General features: G+C 39.5%; 1 long non-coding RNA gene across 1 annotated transcript; it reads right to left on the bottom strand.

Annotated features, from left to right (window-relative positions):
* Positions 1 to 14,604: 14,604 nt before the first annotated feature.
* LOC143855665 (uncharacterized) lies at positions 14,605 to 17,014 on the bottom strand. Its single transcript, XR_013238031.1, has 4 exons — positions 16,926 to 17,014; positions 15,350 to 15,556; positions 15,177 to 15,271; positions 14,605 to 15,085 (listed from the first exon to the last, which is right to left on the bottom strand). It is a non-coding gene; the product is annotated as an uncharacterized LOC143855665 (long non-coding RNA).
* Between the last annotated feature and the right edge of the window lie 853 nt (positions 17,015 to 17,867).

Consider the following 17,867-nt stretch of genomic DNA (forward strand, 5'->3'; position numbering starts at 1 on the left):
ACTATCATTTCTAAAACTATTACAAGTCCATTGTATGCATATATATTCTTGTTAACTTCAAAACCATGTGCATTAAAGATAATATTCAACTATTTTTTAGATTTTTCTACAGAGGCCCTAAGATAGCCCTTGTTTTTCCATGAAATCTGTTGCACCCCTGATTTTAGAGTTATCCACAGAGGCCCTAAGATGTAGAATAATAAGTCCTTGTTTGGTTGATGGTATTTTGCTTGGATTTCGTAGGGAGGATACAAGGGTGACACATCGGCAGATATACAATGATTAACCATGAGACATCCCTTGTAGTCTCCAGGGATTTCAGTACTATATTGGCAACCAAACAAAGCATTCTTGCTTACATGGCAGCCAAATGGCAAGCAAAACCCCTACTAGCCCCAATTGGGTTATGTGTAATAATATATTAATTAAAATTTTCAATGGCTAAAACGTAAATCTTTTTAATCTATTGATAAAGGTACCCATAATTTGGCACACATTGGCAAAATTAGGGTGAAGGTTGAGGACAACCATGAGAAAAGCATGTCTTGATACCAAATTTGGGTCCCTCCAAGGAAATCTTACACTTTTCTAAATTTCAAATCATCTTCAAATCATGAAAGTAGGCCCATATATGTGGTCTAGATGACATGACTACACTAATCAAATTGAGCTCCTAATCTTTGAAATATTTTTTGTCCCCCACTTGCTATCAATGATTGATGAAAAGATCGCTTCCTCCTCTAGTTCTTGTATTGTGTACCACTTGCTATCATTCTTTATGTTGCAAACTGCCGCTTTTGGGCCTTGTTGGATATAGACCATTAAAATATAGGAAAAGTTGTTAGAAAAATGCAAAGTTTTGGTTAAATTGTCAAGTAAGGGTACGTTCTTTTTATTTGTGAAATAGGGGCTGTCAGTGCTTTTAGAAATCTCAAAGGACAAGAATACCCTCCCTATCCCTATGCACTTATTACCTTCTCACCTACCACCTTCTTCTTCCTCAAGACTTTTCTAACGTGGAAAACTCCATGGAAGGGTTTTGAAGGTTGCCATTTACAACAGGGTTTGGTAATCATGAGAGAGAGAGAGAGAGAGAGAGAGAGAGAGAGAGAGACTCTTGGAACAGGGTTTGGTAATCATGAAGGTTGCCATTTACAACAGAGTTTGGTAATCCATTTTATTTGCATTTTTTTATTCTAAAACATCAAAATCAAGCTTCAATTTATAGTTGCCTGCATGACACTAAGATTACAATGTATATCTCTATTATCCTTCAAATTTTTACTCAATTTGAAAATAAAAATCTTTAGAATTATCCCTATTCTACTGGCTTCCGTCGGAAGTCCGAACAAAACTTTGGACTTCCGAATGGAAGCCAGTATACATAACCAAAATATTGGTTACATTCGGAAGTCCGAAGGTTTGTTCGGACTTCCGAGTTGGACTTCCGACGGAAGACAATCAAACTTTATAGTTCGGTAATTGTCATATGTAAGTGCATCCTTTTGGTATTTTTTCGTAATTTTAATACTTTGCTTCCATTTTTTCGTAATTTTTCATTTAAAACTTAGCACTTCAGCCACAAATCCGTAATGATTACTATTTTTTGCAAGTAATGATTACTATTTTTTGCAATTATGCTTTTGCTAGCCACCTTTGCACCCATATTACTTCTGCCAATCTTTGCATCAAAGGATGGGCCACAAGCCGAGAAGTTGCCTCGGCAAAGGTGGCTAGCAAATTCCCATAAAAAAAAGGGAAATGTTATCCACACTACTGTGTTTTGATGAGGGCACTCCTCATTTAATTAAAAGTACGGTATGACCCCCCATAGGATGATCCAAAGCGTCAATTAGATGGGCCACAGCCTAAATTGGTTGTGTCCTAAAAATCATTTCCATAGGTTGATCCTAACCCTCCGATCGATAGAGGGTTAGGACCAACCCTCTAACATTCTGATCAGAGGGTTAGGATAAACCAACGGAAATGCTTTTGGGGCACAACCTATTTAGGCTGTGGCCCATCTAATGAACAGTTTGAATCATCCTATGGTGCGGGCCATACCGTACTTTTAATAAAGTGAGGAGTGTCCTCATCAAAATACGGTAGTGCGGATATCATTTCCCAAAAACATCTTAAAAAATACGGCAAAAATCCGGGTGACACGCGGGTCGACCCGGCCCGTACGGGCCCGGCGTGGGAACCACATTTTCTACCCCAGAACTACTAGGGAATCAAATTTTATACCTCGGAACCACTAGGGAAACACATTTTATACCCCGGAACCACTAGGGAACCACATTTTCTACCCCAGAACCACTAGAGAACCACATTTTATACGCCAGATACACTAGGGAACCACATTTTATACCTCAGAACCACTACGGAACCACATTTTATGCCTCAGAACCATTACAGAACCACATTTTATACCTCGGAACCACTATGGAACCACATTTTATACCTCGGAACCACTAGGGAACCACATTTTATACCCTCGAACCACTATCGAACCACATTTTATGCCTCAGAACCACTAGGGAACCACATTTTCTACCCCGGAACCACTAGGGAAACACATTTTATACCTCAGAACCACTAAGGAACCACATTTTCTACTCCGGAACCACTAGGGAACCACATTTTCTACTCCAGGACCACTAGGGAACCACATTTTCTACCCCGGAACCACTAGGGAACCACATTTTATACCTCGGAACCACTAAGGAACCACGTTTTATACCTCGGAACCACTACGGAACCACTATCTAAACTCCGGAACCACTACGGAACCACATTTTATACCCGGAACCACTAGGGAACCACATTTTATACCTCGGAACCATTACGGAACCACATTTTATACGCCGAAAACACTAGGAAATCACATTTTCTACCCCGGAACCACTACTGAACCACATTTTATACCCCCGGAACGACTACGGAACCACATTCTATACCTCGAACCACTAGGGAACCACATTTTATACCCCAAAACCACTAGGGAACCACATTTTCTACTCCGGAGCCACTAGGGAACCACATTTTATACCCCAGAACTACTAGGGAACCACATTTTATACCCCGGAACTACTAGGGAACCACATTTTCTACCCCGGAACCACTACGGAACCACATTTTATACCTTGGAACCACTAGGGAACCACATTTTATACCCCAGAACCACTAGGGAACCACATTTTATACCTCGGAACTACAGGGAACCACTAGGGAACAACATTTTATACCCCGGAAACATTAGGGAACCGCATTTTATACCTCGGAACCACTAGGGAACCACATGTTATACATAGCAACCACTAGTGAACCACATTTTATACCTCGGAACAGCTAGGGAACCACATTTTATACCCCGGAACCACTAGGGAACCACATTTTATACCCCGGAGCCACTACGGAACCAGATTTTATACCCCAGAACCACTACATAACCACATTTTATACCTCAGAACCATTAGGGAACCAGATTTTCTACCCCGAAACCACTACAGAACCACATTTTATACCTCGAAACCACTAGGGAACAAGATTTTCTACCGCGGAACCACTACAGAACCACATTTTATACCCCGGAACCACTACGGAACCACATTTTCTACCACAGAACCACTATGGAACCACATTTTATACCTCGGAACCACTAGGGAACCACAATTTCTACCCCGGAACCACTTGGGAACCACATTTTATACTAGGGAACCACTAGGGAACCACATTTTATACCTCGGAACCACTAGGGAACCACATTTTATACCCTGGAACCACTATGGAAGCACCATTTATACCTCGGAACCACTAGGGAGCCCCATTTACACCCCGGAACCACCAGGGAATCATATTTTATACCTCGGAACCACTAGGGAACCACATTTTATTCCTCGGAACCACTAGGGAACCACATTTTATACCCCGGAACCACTACGGAACTACATTTTATACCTCAGAACCACTACAGAACCACATTTTATACCCTGGAACCACTACGGAACCACATTTTATACCACAGAACAACTAGGGAACCACATTTTATACCTCGGAACCACTAGGGAACCACAATTTCTACCCGGAACCACTTGGGAACCACATTTTATACTAGGGAACCACATTTTATACCTCAGAACCACTATGGAACCACATTTTATACCCTGGAACCACTATGGAAGCACCATTTATACCTCGGAACCACTAGGGAATCCCATTTACACCCTGGAACCACCAGGGAATCAAATTTTATACCTCAGAACCACTAGGGAACCACATTTTATTCCCCAGAACCACTAGGGAACCACATTTTATACCCCGGAACCACTACGGAACCACATTTTATACCCCAGAACCACTACGGAACCACATTTTATACCCCGGAACCACTACGAAACCACATTTTCTACCACAGAACCACTAGGGAACCACATTTTATACCTCGGAACCACTAGGGAACCACAATTTCTACCCTGGAACCACTTGGGAACCACATTTTATACTAGGGAACCACATTTTATACCTCGGAACCACTAGGGAACCACATTTTATGCCCTAGAACCACTATGGAACCACCATTTACACCTCGGAACCACTAGGGCACCTCATTTACACCCCGGAACCACTAGGGAATCACATTTTATACCCCGGAACCACTAGGGAATCACATTTTATACCCCGGAACCACTAGGAACCACTAGGAACCACATTTTATACCCCGAAACTACTAGGGAACCACATTTTCTACCCCGGAACCACTAGGGAACCACATTTTCTACCACGGAACCACTAGGGAACCACATTTTATATCTCGGAACCATTAGGGAAGTGAGCTAAAAAGGTGATAGGGTAGGTGAAAATGCATAGGGAAGTGAGCTAAAAAGGTGAAGGGAAAAAGAGGAGGGAGGGTATTCTTGTCCTTTGGGATTTCTAAAAGCACTGACAGCCCCTATTTCACAAATAAAAAGAACGTACCCTTACTTGACAATTTAACCAAAACTTTGCATTTTTCTAACAATTTTTCCTAAAATATATTCTTTTTTAGCAGTAGGATTATTTAAACTTAATCTATCTGCAGGGGCCACCATTTTGCCCATTATTTTGAAGAATGCTACTCTCTCTCTCTCTCTCTCTCTCTCTCATTTTTGCTAGTGAAGTAGATGGTATTTCATTGTATCATCACTCTCACCTTGTATTTCTTCCCTAGCCTCTCTCCGATTTGGGATATGATTCTTCTATCAATATAAATCTTTTACCATTTAAAAAAAAACCCTTAAACGTAAGGTATTTAATAGCTAGCAAAAATTTACATCTAGGAGGTTTTAATAGTTCTATATGTTATTGGTGAAGCCTGATCTCAGTCTAATCTGGAAAGTACTGTACACTCTACCCCGACTGCGGCTGTCCCGCTCGCCGCTGAGCGGGCCGAGGGGTTGCAGGGGAGTGGGAGCCCTCCTGCCCGAAGGCGGGGGTTCGGAGGCGGTAGCCCCCAACCCGAATTTTTTAGGGTATTTTTATACTGGGGGTAGTTTCGTACTTTCATGAATTAGGATTTTTTTCTCTTTATTGTAACACGTCTTAAAACGCCATATAAAATGGATGTGATATCAGGAGACGCCCTAGAGAGGTGTGAGGGTTTGTAATCTTTTCATCAGAATAGTGGAATCGTTGGCTTGTCGCTCTGCCGTGGACGTAGCCCATACCAAACTAGTTGGGTGAGCCACGTAAATCTGTGTGTTCTGTGTGTGATCTTTCGTTTTATCTTTGCATTGTTATTCTGCTGCGTTGTTAATTCCTAACACTATAGAAATTCACACACAGAATAAAAACATCAAAATGGCGAACGACATCTCTAAACAAATACATAATGATTTGAAATCGCTAATCAAACGGAATCAAGCGGTTTGGGCTTCGATAGTACAACAGAACAACGAGCCAATCTTTGAATTCTGCAAATGAACCATGAGGCAACCAATAAACTCATAAAGATGAGGCAAGAGGATAACTCTAGGACGCATCTTGTGTTGGAAAGCCTCATGGTTGAATCTGATCGATCGGAGAATATAAGACCACAACCACCCCCACCAGTTAGGTCATTGACTCCATTTGGTGGATCGATTCCTTGTGAAGGCCGGGCTAGTGTATCATCCACTATTGTCTGCTATGTGTGGAGCTGGGAGAGTCGGCTGATCACATGTTCCTTAATTGCAAAACAACCTGGTATGTGTGGGGTCAAATTCTAAGCAAATTTAGTATATCATAATTACTGACTTACAAGCTTTCAGAGCTCTTGGAAAGTTGGTCTTCTGTTTCGTGTCTTAAAAGAGCTAAAATCTTATGCAATGTGACATTACTAATCACCATTTGGGTTATAGAAAGAGAGGATTGCTAAGATGTAATAATTGTGCTGATCATCTCTTTGGTTAGGGATCTTCCCCGTGTTCGATTCGTATCGGCGCATGATTTAAGGCAAAGTTAATTGTTTAGAGGTATGCATCAACAATAAGCAGAGGCTGACCATTTCACACGCATGAGAACCTCCTAGCAGCTAAAGCTGAACTTTGTTCAAGCTTGACGGTCTGGCATCATATAATTTCTCATCAAATTGATCTACTAATTAATCTTTGCTATATTTCTTGTCCCCCACCCATAATGGAATCAAACTTCCATGCTGCAACTTTTTTCTAGACGTAGAATCCCACAACTCTCCAATGACTGATGTAGAGATCGCTTTCTCCTCAAGTTGTTGTCTGGTGTACCCCTTGCTATCATTTTTTCAGGTGCAAACTGCCGCTTTTGGGCCTTGTTGGATATAGACCATTAAAAAATATTCTTATTTGGAACTAGGATTATTTTAACTTGATCTATCTGGCCACTTTAAGAAAAGACATCAACAAATATAAATACAAAAAGGGCAGTGATAAATCGACCCCCCAAAATGATAAATCGACTCCCCATGTATCTATTTCTCTCCTCTTTCTCTCTCTAATCCAGAGGCGAGAGAAAGACACACGGGGAGTCGATTTATCAGTCCCCTACAAAAACTGTTATAACCATTATCTGCATATAAATTTTTATTAATTGTTTTTGGGGTTAACTTACGCTTAATGTAAAAATTCCCCATATTTGTGCTAAACAACTCTAAGTGAAGGAGGTAGAATACAGAGCTAGTTATTGCTTATATTGACCTTCAAATGTAAGTTTATTAATGATATTCTAAGCCTCTTGCCCGTTTTAAGTGAAAAATGTGCATAAAATATATTATGAGGAAAGTGTTCTTGCGAAGCTGCGCAGGGACAGGAAGCTCTCCTGCGCTTAAGTGGCTTAAAAAGCCTCCCATTGATTCGTATAGCGGATTCACCTTTGCGGGGTCTACAAAAAGTGACCAATGGGAGGCTTTTTAAGACACTTCGCGCAGGGACACTTTCCTCATATATTATACACCCGTTAAAAGTCGAAAGAAATGGAATCTTTTAAGTTTAGATTCGCTGTAGCTAGTCATGGTTCCAAATGCATTCGAAGATGATCCAAGATCAATATATGCGAAGGCTACAAAGTATTAGATACTATCCAAAATGTATAAGGTTATGAATATGCTATCTAAAATCAATACATTATATAACATTCAACCCTAATGCAAGAGTTTAACCCAACACAGTAACTAACTAACTATGCGATTTTTCGTATAATGAAAATACCCCAATTTTGAACTTTGGAGGAGTCATCACTGTTACCCTGCTTGGAGGAGCTAAAATGTATCAGTGCCATTGGTCTAGCTCTCTGAAAATAGCACAATTAGGGACCCTTCGAGCCTATATTGTAATCTTAGGGGACCATGAGGACATACGCTGGAGCTAATATTTATATGTTGGATGGGTCGAGCGAGATCTGGTGTATCATAACGGATTTACATTTTTTTTATTGATTCTTTCAGATTGGAATATTGGAAAATTAGGCCAGGGATTAATTGGAAAAATCAATCTTTTTTCCGTAGATCCTCTTCCAAAACCAACCTATAAGGAATTTTTTTTGTTCTTGGGGTTTTTCTGGAACAAAAAACTTCCCGGGAGATTGGTGGGAAAAAAAACTCCCTGGAAGTATCCCGGTAAAATAAAAATCCTATGTTTGGTTGATCGGACTATGGTGGAGAAAAGCTTTGTTTGGTTGCTTGAACCGTTGGGAAGGAAAAAAAATTCTTCCACAAGCTTATTTTTGGTTCCTGGGAGGTTTTTTTTTCCCTTCCTGGGGTTTCGTGCGGGGTTATTTTGGTTCCTGGGATTATTTTGGGCCCACCAACCAAACGTGGGTTTCCTACGGAAATTCCACAAAGGTCCCAAGAATCAAAAAAATTCTGGCAACCACATTCCTAAACAACATGCTATTACAATTTTCAAACAGCCGTGTGTTACGAACCCTATTTGGATCACAGCGGAGTTGATCTTCTTAGAGGGAAGATCGGCCTCTTGACCCACTTTGAGGGAAGGGTTGGTCCTTCATAGGGCACAAAGTGCTCGTAATGAACACAATGAACCCAAGTGTATTTTATGTTCAAAAGATGCCTTTTCACTATTCATTCCAGTTATTAAATACATGAAGTTAAAAACGTCAACATCTCTGAAAAATCCTAACAACCCAAACTCCATAAGCTTCTAATTAAAGGCCAATACACCTATCCAACTCCAACTAAGGAAGACTCATACGGGACTCCAACTACTTGATCAAGCCTAACTCTAACTAAGGACACTAGAAGATTCCAAATAATCTCCACTTCTTGACACCCCAACACCACTTCTTGACACCTCACCACATCATGATTATCTATAGCTTCATGCAACCTCATCCTAAATCTCTACTCAAATTCACACGTATCACCTTGAGCAGCCTATTTTTAAAGAAGTGTAAACATAGTCTTCCCGTATTCAAAACCTAGTCGTGTGGATGTCACTAGAGAGAGATGTATATGACAGTTTTACTATTTTAAAGAGAGATTTGCTAGGGACCATCACAGAAGGCATTTCGCGGACAGGCTGTTGCATGAGAGGGCAGCCACCTCTGATAATTAAATGAATGAGACAAAATTTGTGCATTTGTGGCTGCTCTCTCATGCAACAACCTAATCTCGAAATGTCATCTGCGATGGTCCCTAGCAAATCGCAAGAGGCATTTCACGCCTGGGCTTATGCATGTGAGAGCAGCCACCTCAGATGAATTAAATGAATAAGACAAAATCTGAGCATGTGTGGCTGCTCTCACATGCAACAGCCCCAGGCGTGAAATGCCTTCTGCGATGGTGCACACACACATTAGGGGAAATGAAAGATTTTTAAAATCATGATATCGGATTATGCGGCAGGAGCAATATCTTCAAACTTGAAAATGGATCATTGTCCTCAAAGAAAAGAAAACAAAAATTTCCTATAAGTAAAATTTCACAGATAATAATTCAAAAAATTCCTTTACAACATTATAACCCAACCCTACTTGCATACTTACGAAAAACAGTAACTCTCCTAAAACATAAAACTCAATGTTCTAAAACGTAGTAAAATTCGACTCCAAGGGCACCTTTTGCTATCATGATTTTTTATTACTTGATAAACTATTGTCTCCAAGTGGTGAGACAGGAGTAGAGCGGGTGAAGTCGCTCAAAAATAGGAGAAAACTAGTGTCTTTAAGTGGTGAGAAGTGGCTAAAAATCAGGAAACAAAAAACCCTATTAAAATAGGATTGACTTAATCGTGCCCTCTCAAATCTCTCTCCCCGCCTTACCCTTCTCTCACTACTTGGAGAGACTAATTTATCATGAAAAAAATTCATGGTTGCCAGAAATGGCCTATTGACGAAAGACTTAAAACATGCAAGATGAAAACTTAAAACTATTAAGTTTTGAATTCAAACTAAAATTTAACTCTCAAAAAGACCTCTTTTGTGACGCCTACAAACTCCCAATGAACCTTGGTTGATTGGCAACCTTGATTTTTTATGGTATGCAATGCTAATAATTCTAGGTCAAGTTACACCTTTAGGGTGTCTCTCAACAATATCACATAGCCTTTCGACCCTCTTTCTTCTGATCCAATGTTTGTTCTAGATAGTCGTCGGCAGGGCAGAGCTACACGTAGCATAAGAGAGGGGGGGGGGGGGGGGGGGGGGGGGGGGAGGGGACTGCCTCTGTTGATTTGGGCCAAACTCCTTAGTAGGCCCAACTCAATTGGGCCCGCCCTTATGTATAACCTGCTTCCTTATGTATAATGCCCCCCTTATGTACAACCTGCCCCTTATGTATAAATCCTGGCTCCGCCACTGGTTGTCGGCCACATGTACTATATCTTTGGAGCATAGCAAAATTTTCAACGTGATATTCCCTGTTACCGTGTTCTAGCTTCAACCTCCCATGTGTTTTTGACCGTATTGAGCACCAAACACTCATGGTTCCACATATTTCAACGTGTAGAATCCCTATGCCTACATTTGATACCCTAAATAGCTTTGGCCAAAGAAGGGGAATTCAAACTAAAGTTAGAAATAGACAGAGAGAGATTCCATGTTTGCCGAAAGGCAAAGCTAGCCACTCAAATAGAAAAAGTGTATATACATATATGACAGAGCAAGGATAAATGGTCCCTAGTATTGGGTTTTGGTTGGTGACTTGGTGTCAAACACTTGCCTCTTTTTGCACGGAACAAATCCCCCAGGCTTGCCAGCTTGTTTGACAAGACCCCATTTCCTCTCTCTCCCTCTCTCTCTCTCACACACACACACACATTCAAACCTCTTTCTATTTTATTTGCTGGCCTCATGCCCATTGAAAAACTTAAAAGGAAATTTGGTCAAACGGTACCTCAAAATATTTGAAATAGTGAGATGGACTCCTTGAATTTCAAACTTGTCAAATGGTTCCATTTTGCTTTTCCTGACAAAGTTTTTGACCGAAATACCCTTTCACCCTCAAAAGCCACGTTAAATCATAAAAAAGGGATAAATAAGTGTTCCATTCTTTTTCTACCAACCATTCACCTTCCCCAATCCCATTAATGCCTGGAACAAAAAAAAAAGATAAAAATGTGAGTTTTATTTTTGTCCTCTGTTTGGCTGCCGGGTTTTTTCTACCTGGGATTTATGTGGGAGAAAAAAAATCCAAGGAGATTGGTGGAAAAAAAAAAGTCCTAGAAGTATCCCGGTAAAATAAAATTCCCATGTTTGGTTGCCCGGACTATGGTGGGAAAAAATGTTTTGTTTGGTTGCTTGAACTGTTAGGAAGAAGAGAAAAAAAATTCTTCTAAAGCTTATTTTTGGTTCCTGGGAGTATTTTTTTCTCCTTCTTGGGGTTTCGTGTGGGGTTATTTTGGTTCCTGGGATTATTTTGGGCCCACCTACCAAACATGGGTTTCCTGAGGAAATCCCACAAAAGTTCCAAGAATCAAAAAAATTTCGACAACCAAACGGAGTTAGGGTTTGTACTTGTAACGCCTAATATCTTATTTAATGTGTTTGATAACTCTGTCTTTTTATGAAGATGTATAAGGGTGTATTAAGGGTTTATAAGGGTTCATAAATGTTATTAATGTTTGATGGCCCTACCATTGAGTTGAACCCTTGTTATCTATTTCACAACTGCCGTGATTAGGGTTGTTTAAGGGTTTATACGGCTTCATAAGTGTTATTGATGTTTGATGGCCCTACCATTGAGTTGAACCCTTGCTAGGTATTTCATAACTACTGGGATTAGGGTTGTCTAAGGGATTATCCAAAAAATAATTCCTTATTTTTTGGCTTTGATAATCCCATAGAAAATTTTCCAGGTGTGATAGCCCCATTTCATCTCTTGGTCACCCAATTTTCATATGTGATACCCCCATTTTCTTGAGCTGGTAACCCCTTCCAGGCCCAACAGATACGAACCAAAAAATTTTCAGGTGTGATAACCCCTGTTTCATATGTGAGAACCCCATTTTCATATGTGATACCCCCATTTTCCTTGACCTGGTAACCCCTTCCGAGCCCAACAGACATGAACCGAAAATTTTTCAGGTGTGATAACCCCGTTTCATCTCTTGGTCACCCAATTTTCATATGTGCTACCCCCATTTTCCTTGAGCTGGTAACCCCTTCCAGGCCCAACAAATAAGAAATGAAATTTTTCCAAGTGTGATAACCCCAGTTTCATATGTGAGAACCCCATTTTCATATGTGATACCCACATTTTTCTTGACCTGGTAATCCATTCCAGGCCCAACAGACATGAACCAAAAATTTTTCAGGTGTGATAACTCCATTTCATCTATTGGTCACCCAATTTTCATATGTGATACCCCCATTTTCCTTGAGTTGGTAACCCCTTACAGGCCCAACAGATAAGAACCGAAATTTTTCCAGGTGTGATAACCCCAGTTTCATATGTGAGAACCCCATTTTCATATGTGATACCCCCATTTTCGTTGACCTGGTAACCCCTTCCAAGCCCAACAGACATGAACCAAAAATTTTCTAAGTGTGATAACCCCATTTCATCTCTTGGTCACCCAATTTTCGTATGTGATACCCCCATTTTCCTTGACCTGATAATCCCTTCTAGGCACATTTCATCTGTTGGGCCTGGAAGGGGTTACCATGTCAAGGAAAATGGGGTATCACATATGAAAATGGGGTTCTCACATATGAAACTGGGGTTATCACACCCGACAAAATTTCAGTTCTTATTTGTTGGGCCTGGAAGGGGTTACCAGCTCAAGAAAAATGGGGGTATCGGGGTGACCAAGATATGAAATGGGGTTATCACACCTGAAAAATTTTGGTTCATGTCTGTTGAGCCTGGAAGGGGTTACCAGGTCAAGGAAAATGGGGGTATCACATATGAAAATGGGGTGACCAAGAGATGAAATGGGGTTATGACACCTGGAAAATTTTCGTTCATGTCTGTTGGGCCTGGAAGGGGTTACCAGGTCAAGGAAAATGGGGGTATCACATATGAAAATAAGGTGCCAAGATATGAAACTAGGGTTATCACACCTCGAAAAATTTCTTTTCCCTTAGAACTCCCTGTTTATCCAGTTTTCATCCCTTTAGCCTCTGCCTTTTCGATAATCGTTTTGCATGTTCTAAAATATCAGAGATCTGTGATTTATTTTTGTAGACCATGTTTTTAGAGGAAACTCTTCATTCTACACCTATATCAATAGATTGCGTGCTGAAATTATTGAATCAGAATCTATTGGAAATCATAAATTACCGAATCTGATATTTATAGACTTTTAGGGACAAATCTTGATCTGACATAAATTAAAGTCTGAAATTTCTAGCAAATTAACTTAATTAATCACGGGATTAATTATGAGCTTATGTATGTAGCATAACTACCAACTCCTTACACCAGATTGATATCAGAGCAAGTTTTCTTGTGAAAATCATTAACCTGACGTCTCTCAGGAAGGATACTCCCGAACACAGTTTGACTGTATTGAAGAGATATTTCAAATGGTGATACAACAAATGGATCAGGTAGGCATAAGTACGAACCCCTTACACCAGATTGATATATCTCATTATCTTTTTCTTTTTTTTGATGGGTAGTATCTCATTTTCTTTCACAGCATCCAATATCCATATGCTTTGGATTCAGTTTCTCCATGAGCTACAGACCTGGAAGGTTGAGATACATGCCTCAACTATTGAGCTATTTGAGTGTTATCTCAACTGGAAGGTTGAGATACATGCCTCATTATCTTTCACAGCATCCAATATCCAACATCCAACCTCCTCCTCCTCTTGAACATGTTGATGAAGAAGAGTCACTTCTGGAAATGGAGATATTTGAGTGTTGCGGAGGCCAGCAGCAAATCTCTTCTACTTGCACAAAACTAGAAAAACGCTACCATTGCAAGAGAGTGTGGATGACATCGATGAGAAGCCGACTGATTCAGCAAACTAATTCAGCAAACTGCTAAACTAGAAACACACCACCAACTAATTCAGCAACCTGCTGAACTTCTGCACCCTACAAATAGCCACACAAGGCAGTCATCCTTCACTTCAAAACTAGTTCAAATTGCTGAAATTTCAGCAAGCTGAAACCTGGTTCTCTTTGAATGCAGGAAAGCCATCTATCCACGGCAAAGCTAAATTCAGTAGATTACATAACTGCAATCTAGTTGCATTGAGGCCTCTACAAACAACAAACAAAATCTTGGTTTGACATGAAATGGTGTTCAGAAGTCTATGAACACCATTTACAATGAAGGGACAATATGTTACCATGCAGTAAAGTGGATAATTCGCACCCCTTTGACATGAATTATGTGGCAGACTTGGATGTTTTTTTTTTTCATGTTAAAGAGGTGCAAATTATCCTACAGGGGGCGTGAATTTGTCATCGTCCTTTTCTAAAATTTGGGGGGCTACCATAAACCTGGTACATCCAAACCATACACCTGTTACTCAAACCATGACCTGTTACATAAACATGACCTATTAATAAAGCATCCAGTAACATGGTTACTCAAACCATCCCCATAAGGATCCAGTTACATAAACATGCTACTCAAACCATGACTTGTTAATAAAACATCCAACAAATTGGGTTACATAAGCATCCAGTTACATAAACATGTTACTCAAACCATGACCTGTTAATAAAGCATCCAATAATCGTCCCCTAGGATCCAACAAATTGGGTTACATAAGCATCCAGTTACATAAACCTGTTACTCAAACTATAAACCTATTTTCCAACCACGAACCTGTTAATAAAGCATCCAATAAGCATCCCCAACCATCCAATTACATCAACCTATTACATCAACCTCTTATATCCAATTACTTAACCTGTAACATAAACCTGTTAAATTCTCTACAGCAATAAAAAATAAACATAAAATTTTGTCAAACATGAACCTGTTACTAAAATTCATTTCACTACCCAATCATTGCACAACCCTATTCAAGATCACATCTCCCAAACTCCCCCCTTAAAAATCTTTGGCAAAGTTCAAGCCTAAATTTGGGAATGTCTGCTGGGCCAAAATTCAATGGAGATCCACTGTAGAAATGCTCAATACCCATTATGACAAATGCACCGCAATCAAAGCTGTTAAATAAAATGCAGTGATTCGAATGAGTTCAAACTATTAATGAACTAACATATTAAACTAGTTTCAAACATCATAGGTTGTACCCACCAATTGTTCTGCTGTGGGTAGTCATCCATCTGTTCATTTGGATAATTATCAATGTTGACACCCCATCATTTGAAATACTCTTTGATGCATGCTACCTGGCAATTAAAAATAGGGTTATTTAAAGTCATTGAAGTTGTTGATTCTAATGTCGTTAGAGTTGGTAATCTACTTACAATGGGTAATGCCCTTTCCTTGAACTCGTCTCCCTTGGATGAGTTGCATTCTACGAATGATTTCTTCACCATGTCCACCGCTAGGAGAACCCAATGGAAATCTTGACATAACGGGAGTAAGAGCATATGAATCTCCTCCAACGGGATATTGTGAAGAATAGACTGCAATTTCCCTAGGGTGATACCGTGCTTCTCCTTCTTCCTTTTCTAATTATGATGATATGACATTGAAAAAAGGATTCCTTTTAAGCTAATTGACTAAAAAAATTCTTCTTGTTAAGTCTTCAAGAGAAAGGAACTTAATATAACAATGATGTACTATCCATAGGATGCACATCAACACTTCTTAGTTTTCCAAAACTGGACATTGAATCACCTCAACCTTTTCCAAATGAAAATAAAGTCATAAAAAAATCAAAGAGAACTTAACTGTTATCAGTATTTGAGTCAAGCTAAAAAAAAAAATGATTCCAAAATTTTGAAGTATAACCATCTACATTGTCCCTTTCTACAAAGCTAATTTTGCACTGTTAATAACTTTTCATTGTCCAAGACAAACAAGTTAGTTTTACACCTCAAGGCCCAACGAATTCTATAGCTGATATCAATGATATTAGCATCATAAATGTCAAGTCTTATAGCAGCCCTCCCATCCACTTTTTGAATAATATCACCACAAACATTGCTCATACAAAAAGGGAACAATTGCATATATTTAAAGCCTGAAAATTCTTGTACCCCAAAGCCTGAACAAGAACACTGACATGAAAACCAACCTATTTTAATAGTCTCATCCTATTTTCCAACATTACAAAACAATTCAAATGAATATAAAGTTTACTCCTTTCTCTTTCAATGCATCAGTAGAATTAAAATGTTTTTCATTTTCTCATAGTTTCCCCTAAGAGGCGTATCATTTCTAAATTTTACACACTTGCAATAAGCAAAGCATTCAAACCCAATACAAAACCTTTTCTATTGCCCCTTGCTGAAGAAATTTTATAAACAATATTACACCTATCAAAAACTAGATTTCAATAGGAATCAAACTATAACATTAGCTAACCCATGTAACATTACCAACAGGCATATCAATCTCCTTTCTAAATTGATGTGCAGAAGAAAAACTCCCAAAACCTAACAAGCTATCAAATGGGGAAAAAATCAACAACTCAAAGGGCTGAGAAGCAAAACAAACATATCAACAAAAATTCCACAATCATCATAAATAAAAAAATCCAAAAATTCAAAGATGGGCCACACAGAGAAACTCCTAATTCAATTAACCAAACAAAGGTTCTCAACCGCTTTTATAGTTTTCTTAGCCCATTTACAACTATGATAACCCCTTTTACAGTTTTATCAGCCCATTGAGGGTTACAAATGGTGTATACTTGGGCTTTAAAACTGTAAAAGGGCTTTAAAAACAGTGCATTGTTGGCTTTTCAACAAACCCGAAGCCGATTCTCAACATTCTTCAGAAAACCTTAGATCTAAATGGGGGTTTATTAAAAAAAAGTCGAAACCCTAGCATATTTGGGTCAAAAAATGATGAATGAGAGAGTGAAACTCGTACCTATGTTTTTGGCCGAAGATGGAAGCGAAGAAGGCAATGATGAAATGGCCGATCCACGGGAAGAAGACGACCTGCATCCTCTCTCTCCACTGTAAAAAATGCAGGTAAAAGAGGGTTGTAAGCCTGTAATATTTTTAAAATAAACAAAACAGCCTGAGGGGTATTTAGGTAAAAAAACATGTCAGGAAAAGTAAAATTGACCCATTTCACAAATTTGAGATGTGGGGGTACCGTTTCACTATTTCTGGTATTTTTTGGAACCTTTTGACCAAATTTCCAATTTAAAAACGCCAATGAGAAAATTCAAAATAAAAAGAAGGGTGTCTCTAACATGTCAAAGAAGGTGTAACTTTCGGTTAACTTTCGGTTGATTTCTTACTTCTTATAGACGCCTACTATGGAGCCCACCTTGAATGTGCACCTTGCGGTGGGGAGTACCGATAAGTATGGCCCTGCTCGTTTTAGATTTTGGAATCAAAATTAAATGTGATGATTTTAGTTTTGGACTCACAGTGGGTCGTCAAAATCCAACACCGAACAGGGCATAAACAAAACAATTAAGGTCATACTATACCCTATAGCTGGCCATTTAAAAAAATAAAAAGAAATACTATACTCTAGCTGTAGGGTAGTAACCACAGAGACCCTATAGAGCATCTAATGCTTCTAGCCGGGCGCTAGTCTCTATCATTCCACAGGCATACAATAAGGAACATAAACAAATAGGATCACATGATGATAGAATTGAAGTTGGTCCTACTTGATCTCACCACCTCTGCATAATATAGTTGTACAGTAGTAGTCACGATTCACAAAGCATCTTCATAGGTTGGCCATACACATGGCACATGTGGCCCCTCGTACGGGTTGGCTGTACATATGGATTTTTAACATCAAGGAATTGTTGGGTTTTGAACCTATGACCTGTTGTGCGGTAGTAGC

The sequence above is a fragment of the Tasmannia lanceolata genome, unplaced genomic scaffold (assembly GCF_043159265.1).
Source record: "Tasmannia lanceolata isolate RefF3 unplaced genomic scaffold, GAP_Taslan_0.1 ptg000023l, whole genome shotgun sequence".
NCBI lineage: Eukaryota > Viridiplantae > Streptophyta > Magnoliopsida > Canellales > Winteraceae > Tasmannia > Tasmannia lanceolata.